A 9239-nucleotide genomic window follows, 5' to 3' on the forward strand; every position below is an offset into this window, starting at 1 on the left:
CTAAATATACAAAGGTGTGTGGGCCAATGCTCTTTCTCAATTTTGCAGGTTCTCATCTTTTCTCTTCCTCCATCTGTAATCATCATGGACCCCCTGTAGTTCTCATCTTTTTTCTTCCTCCATCTGTTATCATCATGGACCCCTGTAGTAATAATAAAGGCGTGGTTCTCTTTTATTTCTCATCAGGGAATGGGATCCAGGAAATCCACTCACTCTAAATTCCATCAACAAGGGGATGTGTCCTGTACTGATCAAACCCATAATGAGTCCTGGCTATAATCTCCATTATGAATTTCTCCTAATAATTTATTGAGCTAATGGTGTGGACAAGGCATGGAAAGATGTAGTCGAAAACACAAATCCATTTAGAGAAAGAGTAACAGAACAATTGAGAACACAAACATATACACCCACAAAACAGATATTATAGAGCCCTGTTGTTGATAACTCAGCTCACGAAACATATCAAAACTTATACTGAGAATTATGGACATATGAGTACGCTGTGAAAAACAGTACTTTTGAAGAGCAGCAAGACTCTTCATGACCTAACAATGGGGAAATTACAAACGTCCTTGTTATGGGTTAACAAGTGTACCTGCTGAGCTGATATCAAGAAAGAGTATTCAATCACACTCCACTTCAGATGTCAATACAATACATCCTGTTTTTTGCTCAGAGAAGATGCAACTCAAGCCCACTTGATTGGACAGTAGCTCTTTAAACCCCCCCCCCCCCCCCCCCCTCCCAACTCCTCTTATTTTTCCTCCTGCTCTCTTCATTTGTGCCCTGCCCAGCCTACAACAGTGATTCTCAGATTTCTGTGCTCTTATATTGCCATTGCTGAAGCTAGATCCAAGTGAACATCGAAGACAGCCCTGAAATACAGTCAACAGTGACAACGGTAAGATAAGACATTTCCCTATTGAAATATTGCATGGAAATAAACCTGTTGAATGGAGGAACTATCTTGGAAACACTCCAGCCATATTCTAAACAATACAAAATGTTGGCATGTACTCTTTGGGATCATAATACTATGGAAAACATGCTTTTCAGAGATGCTGTACAAGTAATAAATACAACTCATGGATATCTATATCTATTTCAATTTTAAAATACTCAAATGGGCAAAGACATGGAGATGGTAACAAGCTTCCCTGTTAACAAGCTTCCCAGCTCTGGTCATTTTTTTAACAACATATTTTACAGTTTCTAGTGCCTTTTGACTTCCTGTCTATTTAATCCCGATTAAATAAACAATGGCAGGAATTATTGAATGATTTGAAGACCAATGGATAAGAATATCACACCCAATTCAGTGGTTACTGTTTTTAAGGGTAAAAGGAAATCAACTGTATTCTAACCAAAAGTTATTTTGGAACAATGATGTCGATTTTCAAAAGAGTCCACAAGACAAGGAACACTGTTGCCTTTTGCAAAACAATAAATGTGTTTTCAAAACACAAATACATTAATCGAAATTATTATACCGTCAAAATTGCTAATACATTCATCAAAAGAACACAACTGCCTGCAAAAAGATTAATACAACCATACTTATCTCGGCGCAGACAAAACAGAAAGTTAGTCTGTCTTTAAAGATCCATGTAGATCAATATATTTTCTTGGCAGTCACTAAATCATGATGATCAAAAATTGGGACTTAAACTATCCAAAAGTTCAGAATTATGGGCAGTTACTCTCCTTTTATGCATATTTCACCAAACAATGTCAGGTCTAGTAACCGAAAGGTTGCAAGATCAAATCCCTGAGCTGACAAGGTAAAAATCTGTTGTTCTGCCCCTGAACAAGGCAGTTAACGCACCGTTCCTAGGCTGTCATTGAAAATAAGAATTTGTTCTTAACTGACTTGCCTAGTTAAATAAAGGTGAAATAAAAAAAAAATCGCATTATTCCTGATGAATACAAATAAGCACATTGTGTGCAGGATTCATTCATTGGTATCATCACAATACAATTCCATGTATTCAGTACATAGCCTGGTTTGTTCATAGCTTTGTAAACTTTCAAATTGCGCACAAAAACACAATCCACAAAAGAAATAGGAAAGGTGAATCACAGTAGATTGGTGGCACCTTAATTGGTGAGGACGGACTTGTGGTCATGGCTGGAGTGGTATATATGGAATGGTGTCAAACACGTGGTTTGATATCATTTCATCTGCGCCGTTCCAGCCATTATTATGAGCTGTTCTCTCCTCAGTAATCTCCACTAAGGTGAATACAATGGAGAAACGTATATGCCTCAATCTACACTCAAATAATGGAAGGTCACAATGTTGGAGAGTATAACCTAGGAGTAACCAAAAGTTATGTAGAAGTAACCCAACTTCATTCTCTACATGTCCGCAATATTGTAAAATAGCATACATGTTCTGTTCTGCTATAGATACATTTCAACAGAGATCCAAAAATGATTTGTACGCGATTGAGAAAATTTGTAAGACTAGGACAGCTGTAGTCAATGTTGGATACGGTAATGCATTGTTGACCCAACCAACATGTAGGCTCATGGGGGATACTCAATCACCTGTGGACTACCCGTCTGGTCTACTGCAACTCGCTGTTCGCTGGGTTCCCCTCTTGTGCCATCAAACCAATGCAACAACCTTCCCAAGTTCTCTCATGTCACCCCGCTCCTCTGCACACTCCACTGGATTCAAGTCAGTGAATCACATCCACTACAAGACCATGGTGCTTACCTACGGAACAGAAAGAGAAACTGCCCCTCCCTTCAGGCTATGCTCAAACCCTTCATTCCAACCCAAGCACTCCGTTCTGCCACCTCAGGTATCTTGGCCCTCCCACCCCTAAAGGAGGGCAGATCCCGCTCAGCCCAGTCCAAGCTCTTCTCTGTCCTGTCACCCCGATGTTGGAACCAGCTTCCCCCTGAAGCTAGGACAGCAGAGTCTCTGCCCATCTTTCAAAAACATCTGAAACCCTACCTCTTCAAACAGTATCTTAAATAATTCTCCTCACCCCACCCCTCCCCCTTCTAGTTCTAACTCTACTGATAGCTACTTTATTGAGGAAAAATTTACTTTCTATGCCTGTGATTTGTTGTTGTCCCACCTAGCTATCTTAAGATGAATGCACTGTAAGTCACTCTGGATAATAGCGTCTACTAAATGACTCAAATGTAAATGATAGATATTCATAGTTATTCATTATAGTCAGGATTATGGGGATAGCTTCAATTTGCTTTCAACGTTGTGATGGGTGGAAATGTTCAGACCTATTCAATTGTTTCAGAGTTCAGATCTACAGGGAGTTCCTAGAGGTGAGGCTCGTGTTGTAATTCAGAACCAGTGTGTTTTATCTCCCACAGAGCAACACTGGGGCGTCGGGAACATGTTCCTCTTTTCCACAACACTTCTCTTCCTGTTTCTGGGTGGGTAAGCTAGGAAGCTGCAGACCAGTGCTGCACGCACAACAAGCTCATAAATCAGGAGAATCCCTGTAATCAAATCTGTCTGCTGATTGAATTACCTCGCTAGATGCATGTTGGACTTTGTCATGCTTTTCTTTTTTCTCCACTTGTTAAATTCATATAAAGACATTATTTCATATAAAGATACATACGTTCTCTTTGCATCACATTTATACCTGTGTGGGGGCTATTAGAAATGTCAGGCTTACACATGCACACTATAACAAGTCATGTGATGAAGCATTATTTATGTTACATTCTCTTAAAGGGACATTACACTTTCAAATCAAAGTTTGTCAGACGTTTTCAGACCTTCCAAGTAGTCTAATGTCAAGACAAAACCATTTCCCACAACATTGGCTGAGTGTTGATCCACCTATATGCCTCCACCCTAAGTGAGTGGAAAAGATAGGCACTGAATAAAACCAGAGAATTAGATGGTGCTTATCTTTTCCATTCATTTGTGATTGAGGCATATAGCTGGATCTACACAACAGATGGTCTAGGTTGTTGACGTGGAGTACCAGTCAAACGTTTGGACACACCTACTCATTCAAGTTTTTTTTTAAAGTTTTTTTAATTATTTTTTTTACAATTTTCTACATTGTACAATAATAGTGAAGATGTCTTCAAAGCTGAGGAGTTATTGGATTGTGTTGATACTAAAGATGACCATGTTTTAACGTACTTGACAGGGGTGAGACCAAAACCACCTGTCAGTTTGAAACAGTGTACATAGTACTCGCAATGGAATTAATTTGAAATAATATATACAGTACCAGTCAAAGGTTTGGACACACCTACTCATTACAGGGTGTTTCTTTATTTTTACATCTTCTACATTGTAGAATAATAGTGAAGACGACATCAAAACTAAACTGTCCCTTTTTCAGGACCCTTTCTTTCAAAGCTAATTCGTAAAAATCCAAATAACTTCACAGATATTAATTGTAAAGGGTTTGAACACTGTTTACCATGCTTGTTCAATGAACCATAAACAATTAATGAACTGCCACGGCCGATGCTGGAAGAAGACCAAGGTGCAGCGTGGTGAGTGTACATTTTCCTTTAAAAAAAAATGTCACCAACAAAACAAAAAACGAAAGAAACAACCGTGAAGTTTACAGTGCTATAGTGCCACTAACAAAGATAACTTCCCACACTGAAAGGAAGGAAAGGGCTACCTAAGGAAAGGGCTACCCCCCCCCCCCCCCCCCAACTGCCCGAGTTACACCAGGAACACACAATCCCTCCATCAGTGCTCAGACTGTCTGCAATAGGCTGAGAGAGGCTGGACTGAGGGCTTGTAGGCCTGTTGTAAGGCAAGTCCTCACCAGACATCCCCGGCAACAACGTCGCCTATGGGCCCAAACCCACGTCGCTCGACCAGACAGGACTGGCAAAAAGAGCTCTTCACTGGCGAGTCGCGGTTTTGTCTCACTAGGGGGGAAAGGTCGGATTTGCGTTTATTGTCGAAGGAATGAGCGTTACACCGAGGCCTGTACTCTTGAGCAGGATTGATTTGGAGGTGGAGTTTCCATCATGGTCTGGGGCGGTGTCACAGCATCATCGGACTGAGCTTGTTGTCATTGCAGGCAATCTCAATGCTGTGTGTTACAGGGAAGACATCCTCCTCCCTCATGTGGTACCCTTCCTGCAGACTCATCCTGACATGACCCTCCAGCATGACAATGCCACCAGCCATACTGCTCGTTCTGTGCATGATTTTCTGCAAGACAGGAATGTCAGTGTTCTGCCATGGCCAGCGAAGAGCCCGGATCTCAATCCCATTGAGCACATCTGGGAACTGTTGGATCGGAGGGTGAGTGCTAGGGCCATTCCCCCCAGAAATGTCCAGGAACTTGCAGGTGTCTGGGTGGAAGAGTGGGGTAACATCTCACAGCAAGAACTGGCAAATCTGGTGTAGTCCATGAGAAGGAGATGCACTGCAGTACTTAATGCAGCTGGTGGCCACACAAAATAATGACTGTTACTTTTGATTTTGACCCCCCCGTTGTTCAGGGACACATTATTCTATTTCTATTTCAGTTTATGTCTCAGTTGTTGAATCTTGTTATGTTCAAACAAATATTTACACGTTAAGTTTGCTGAAAATAAACGCAGTTGACAGTGAGAGGACGTTTCTTTTTTTGCTGAGTTTGTGAAATAATAAATATGGAATCATGTAATAACAAAAAAAGTATTAACCAAATCAAAATATATTTTAGATTCTTCATAGTAGCAAGGAAAGAAATTCCAGAAATTAACATTGAACAAGGCACACCTGTTAATTGAAATGCATTCCAGGTGACTACCTCGCGAAGCTGGTTAAGAGAATGCCAAGAGTGTGCAAAGCTGTCATCAAGGCAAAGGGTGGCTACTTTGAAAGTGTTTAACACTTTTTTGGTTACTCCATGATTCCATATGTGTTATTTCATAGTTTTGATGTCTTCACTATTATTCTACAATGTATAAAATAGTAAAAATAAAGAAAAAACATTGAATGAGTAGGTGTGTCCAAACTTTTTACTGGTACTGTATGTATCTCAACATTAGTCTACTTTTGAGGTCTAAAAACATTGGACAAACTTTCCTTTATGAGTGAAATGTCCCTTTAACCTTTTACTCTATCAATACATGGAGTTGTTATTAAAACCAAATGAAGTATTATTGTAAGTATTTGTATGTCTTGTACTTTCAGTCACCTGTTCACCAGAGAAGAAAGGCGATTTTGGAAAACTTAATGCCTGTATCACTGAAAACAACAGCCTCATGTTGGAATGCGAGTACCCACCATGTCCAGAGTCACCGTCCTTTGATTGTGACTTCCTCACCACAGAGGACGGGGTCCTGTTGGGGAGCTCTTACAAAAACTTTCAGATGACAAATTACTCAACCTTTCACATTACAGCAAAAGGTCGATGTCAGCTTATTCTCATTGGCCATGCCCTAACTCATTCCAACGAGACAAAGAGTTATAACTGTACTTTGATACGGAGAGGTAGAGAAGAGAGGAAGAACATCACTATAAACTACATGAACCCAAACAAAAAACGTGAGTATCAACCAAAAGAATAGATATATACAGGTGAAATTACTTATTGACCTACAGGTAACCTCCAAAATAATGGAAACACTTGAGTAAATGAGTGATACAAAGTATATTGAAAGCAGGTGCTTCCAAACAGGTGTGGTTTCTGAGTTAATTAAGCAATTATCATCCCATCATGCTTAGGGTCATGTATAAAATTTCTGCGCAGGACATTATTTTGGCTACCATGGCTATGGGATAGCAATGCCCCCATCCACAGGGTATGAGTGGTCACTGAATGGTTTGATGAGCATGAAAACGATGTAAGCAATATGCCATGGCCGTCCGAGTCATCAGCTCTCAACCCAATTGGACACCTATGGGAGATTCTGGAGCGGCACGTGAGACATCGTTTTCCACCACCACCAACAAAATACCAAATTATGGAATTTCTCATGGAAGAATGGTGTCACATCCCTCCAATAGAGTTCCAAACACTTACAGAATCTATGCCAAGGTGCATTAAATCTGTTCTGGCTCGTGATGGCCGAATGCCCTCAAGACACTAATAGGTTGGTGTTTCCTTTATTTTGGCAGTTACCTGTATATGCCTTTTGAAGCAATGCCAGCTACGTTATGACATTGTAAGACAAAAGACAAAAGTGTATGTCAGTGGATTAAATAAAAACGCTGTTCCAGTCTTATGGACAAAGTTCATAAGATCTCTATTTCAAATATATTTCTGAAATCTAGCATGACCTGCATGCATTCCTATGTATTGTCAAAAGGCACATATGACTGAGGAAAGTTGCAATGCAGCCCTAAAAGCTTGATGAAATTAGGTGGATGAAAACAAACGATGATAGCTGAGTGGAACAAACACAAACGTCCACTATATAACATGAACACAGATGAGGCCCACTGCTGAAGAGAGAACTCATCCTGACAATATTCATCAAGTGGATGACTTTGTACATGTTAATGAACACAATAACCTTCCTCTCCCCAGAACACATCAAACCTTGCTCTACCATGGGGTGGATGTTGCATCAAGCTCCCACCCTGCTATGGCCTGTGGTATTCATGTCACTATGGAAGATCCTCTCCTGAATGCACAACCTACCCTGACAAGCTGAAGCTCAACTCTGTCTGAATTAGGCTACTCTGTACAATTCATGACATGACAAATAAAAATGAAATATAAATATTTAGCCTTCCTGTGGCCTAATTTAAAATAAAACAATCTCATTTGCACGTCACATCAATGATATCATGTCACCGTGTGGGACTGTGGGTTAATTAACCTTGTCGGAGTGGGTGCCCTGATTGTAGTTTATGAGCTAGGCAGGCTACTGCCTGGGAAGGTCTCCCACTCAGAAGTACAAGATGGGGAGGGGGGTAGGTTGACCTCAGGTCTCCCCACTGGAAGCCCGAGGTAGGGGGAGGGGGGGAATCTATCAAATAGCGCACCTCTAACTTTGTACAGTACTAATGCAATTAGTAAAATCACTCACACTACGAAATGCTACCAAATAAACCACAATTCATTCATAATACTGTGAATATATAGATTCACAGAAATATTGCTGCATTTTGTTCTGGTTTGTGCGAAATGGTTAAGAATAATATAAAACCAGTCTGCACACCATCAAGGTGAACTGGTTTAGTCATGACTCTTGGTTGACAGTGTTGGTGGATGGGTAATGTATTGATGCTCGAGTGCCAAATCAACACAAATTTGTTTCTATTTGTCTTTGTTAGTTCTTTTTTTATATTTATGAGTCTTATTTATATATTTTTTATATTTATATAGTTTTACATGATATGATTATTTATTTGTGTTGTTTCAAATGTCTGAATAAAAATGACAGTTAGTGCAGAGGGGTGGTTCACCCAGGGAGCCATACAATATAACTGCCACTGATAATATACACACGAGACAACAATCCACAACAAGCATTATGAAGAAATGTATGGAGTAACATACATTTTATCAAATAGATTACGTTCTACAGTTCAAAGACTCATATTTTATTTTCTGAGTCACATTCTTGCTGTCCATTTTTAAACATGGAGTAGCATATACACTGGGGAGAACAAGTATTTGATACACTGCCGATTTTGCAGGTTTTCCTACTTACAAAGCATATAGAGGTCTGTAATTTTTTATCATAGGTACTCTTCAACTGTGAGAGACGGAATCTAAAACAAAAATCCAGAAAATCACATTGTATGATTTTTAAGTAATTAATTTGCATTTTATTGCATGACATAAGTATTTGATCACCTACCAACCAGTAAGAATTCCGGCTCTCACAGACCTGTTAGTTTTTCTTTAAGAAGCCCTCCTGTTCTCCACTCATTACCTGTATTAACTGCACCTGTTTGGACTCGTTACCTGTATAAAAGACACCTGTCCACACACTCAATCAAACAGACTCCAACCTCTCCACAATGGCCAAGACCAGAAAGCTGTGTAAGGACATCAGGGATAAAATTGTAGACCTGCACAAGGCTGGGGTGGGCTACAGGACAATAGGCAAACAGCTTGGTGAGAAGGCAACAACTGTTGGTGCAATTATTAGAAAATGGAAGAAGTTCAAGATGACGGTCAATCACCCTTGGTCTGGGGCTCCATGCAAGATCTCACCTCGTGGGGCATCAATGATGATGAGGAAGGTGAGGGATCAGCCCAGAACTACACGGCAGGACCTGGTCAATGACCTGGAGAGAGCTGGGACCACAATCTCAAAGA

General features: G+C 40.3%; 1 long non-coding RNA gene across 1 annotated transcript; it reads left to right on the forward strand.

Annotated features, from left to right (window-relative positions):
* Positions 1 to 784: 784 nt before the first annotated feature.
* Positions 785 to 7689, forward strand: LOC118944089. The gene is made up of 4 exons (XR_005039397.1): positions 785 to 904; positions 3352 to 3414; positions 6155 to 6508; positions 7494 to 7689. It is a non-coding gene; the product is annotated as an uncharacterized LOC118944089 (long non-coding RNA).
* The last annotated feature ends 1550 nt before the right edge of the window (positions 7690 to 9239 follow it).

The sequence above is a fragment of the Oncorhynchus mykiss genome, chromosome 24 (assembly GCF_013265735.2).
Source record: "Oncorhynchus mykiss isolate Arlee chromosome 24, USDA_OmykA_1.1, whole genome shotgun sequence".
NCBI lineage: Eukaryota > Metazoa > Chordata > Actinopteri > Salmoniformes > Salmonidae > Oncorhynchus > Oncorhynchus mykiss.